This window comes from Penaeus chinensis, chromosome 2 (genome assembly GCF_019202785.1).
Source record: "Penaeus chinensis breed Huanghai No. 1 chromosome 2, ASM1920278v2, whole genome shotgun sequence".
NCBI lineage: Eukaryota > Metazoa > Arthropoda > Malacostraca > Decapoda > Penaeidae > Penaeus > Penaeus chinensis.
In genome coordinates this window covers 27,854,585-27,857,084 of record NC_061820.1, presented here as the reverse complement: position 1 = coordinate 27,857,084, position 2,500 = coordinate 27,854,585, and the positions used below count along the sequence as shown (strand labels likewise).

Here is a 2,500-nt window from a genome sequence, read left to right as displayed (position 1 = left end):
ACTTTCCGGTGTGCGTGAGAGGCACGATTCCCCTTCCAGCACTTCCAATGTTTGCCATCATGGTTGGAAATTCGTTTCTGGGATACAATGTCACTACAGAAAAGGGAGGGCAAGAGTGGGCCTTCCTGCCAAGAGTGTGATGCGGGACAAGTTCATGGCGTTTGGCCTTCGCGACAACACTGGTAGTAACAACGGCACTGTTACGTCAGCACTTTCCTGTGGCACTAGCGCTCTACACTGACACCAACAGCGGTTACCGACCATAAGCAGCAGTTCACAATTGTCTTTTGGCTCTATGATTGGCGTGGCGCGGCTGCGAGATGCACAAAGTGCCCTCTTCCTCACAGGGTCCACTTCTGTGTACTATTTTACGTCCGTATTTTTGGCGGGGGGGGGGGGGGTCAATATGGTGTGGAACATTTTAAAACTGTATTAATATTATTATGCATTTTGAGGAACCCCCTTTTTGTTTTGTTTAATGTGAAAACTTTCAACGGAGTATGGAGTATGAATTTTAAACATATGGACTGCAAAATTTGGAAAATATTGTTTTTGGCCTCATTTTCATGTTTTCCAATACTTAAGATTTATTTCCATATGATATGATTTTAAGAACCAAAGGACGTGTTTGATTTCTACTGTAACTTTATGTCTAGCTTTACCCACGCGGATCTATATATTTTCTGTATGCAGTCAGCCACATTTATGCGCAGCATTCCATTAAACCAAATGTCAATACACTGAAGTGCACCCAATTACCGAGCGAAGACAAGGGCAGAGATAGTGGTAGGTACAGAGATACAGGCAGACAGACACCAGACATGCAAGAGTATGTATGATGCCAAATACAGAGAGCTTCAGAGCCGCATCCTTTCTCCCGAGGAATTCCTTAACATGACTACAATGTTTTTTAAAAGCTTAAAAATAAACCGGAAGGTATCGCGTAGCACTTCCTGCAAGGCTCCTGGTTGTCGTGCCGGAAAGTTACATGTCTATAGAGAAAGTTAGACAAAAAATAGTTCATAAGACAAGGCAGCCTGACCTGACCTTTTAACTCCGGAAGGACTTGGGATTGAAAGGGTCACCCAGTCACCGAGGTGACCTCAGTCAGTCCATGTTAATGCTATGGTTTCATCCCTTAGTAAAATTTCACTGCGTTGTCCTTGAAGTTTCATTTTGTTTATCATTTTGGTTTAAGTTGGAGTCCATTTTGTCTGCAGATTATTTATTGCAAAAAAATCAACAACACTGGCCTTTATCAGAACATAGCGAAAAGAGTGGATAAATGCGTTATTGTTATCATCAGAGCCATGCACAATCCAAAACCAATCTATGTGCGGGCTTAAAAAAATGTGATTGCTTGAAGGTCTATATGTAAGTATATAGTCATATACTTTATATACACATAACTCATAAACACACAGGTAGTTTCATCACCACACGCTATGCATTCCAAATCCATGAAACAGAAAACTTATTCCATTTTTGTTTATTATTATTAAGAAATCAAGCCTAGCATATTCTTACTGTGCAATTGCAGTCTTTCGTTTATGTGAACGGAGTCCGTGCTTCAAAATAAATTCAAGCTTTGAAGCCCGAGGAATAACAGTTCTATGATTTATCACTTTTATCATAAATGATTTCCATTCTTGCAAATGCTTTTCTTAGTGGTGCCTCACTTCTGCTCTGAAATTTCTATCACCAGATAAATAACGATGAGACTATTACACAACAGATCTGCACTGTTAAGCCTAAACTTCTTCGGTAAAACAGAATCTTGATAGATTTTCTTTAATATTCATTCTGATAAACTATTAACTTCAGAATATCGTTCATAGTACTATGGCAAATGACTAAAACCGTTATTGCTAGATATTCATTCACCTAGTCATTTCAAGGTGCGCCAATGAACAAAAAAATACAATTCATATCCATTATGCCTTTCTAGTAGACAGGCGCGAGCCATGGATTATTCTGTACAATTTGTAGGGTATTTTCGATAAAAAATAACATTTGAAATCTATGAAATATATTTATATATTTTTCTTTTCCTTTCTTCTTTCCCTTATGGCAAGTCACAGCAGCGAATTGCGAATTTACAACTGAAATATAGCTCACAAAAGATCTTTATATTGGCTACTCTAGCCACTGAAGTTTTTTGCATTTTACAGCTAACACATAATAGGACATCTCACTTGGGAGTCAATGTCCACTTGCTAAGGAAGTGTAGTCACATACTTAGGCATCCCTTGCACACACTGCGTCCATGGAGCTATTGTCCCTTCAGGTATGATGAGGTGGCAGATTTTCCTGCGGTTAGCGAATAACAAGCTACGCCTGTTAAGCGCATAATGCGTGTCGTCATAGTTGTAAAAAAAAGCACCTTATTTGTTTTTCTATTTTCTTTCATCTTTCTTGTTTTCTGTCTCTGGCTCAGGACATTGGTTTGCTATATATGTATCTATAATATAATTAAAGTATGCTAAATCTTGCTGCAAGC

General features: G+C 38.8%; 1 protein-coding gene across 1 annotated transcript in view; it reads right to left on the bottom strand.

Annotated features, from left to right (window-relative positions):
• Positions 1-2,500, bottom strand: part of LOC125034549 (carbonic anhydrase-related protein 10-like) — a 141,607-nt gene that overhangs the window by 1,702 nt on the left and 137,405 nt on the right. The window contains exon 9 of the mRNA XM_047626433.1: positions 1-2,500. This exon is cut by the window's left edge and continues 1,702 nt beyond it; it is cut by the window's right edge and continues 193 nt beyond it. The gene's annotated coding sequence lies outside the window, so the exon portion shown is untranslated.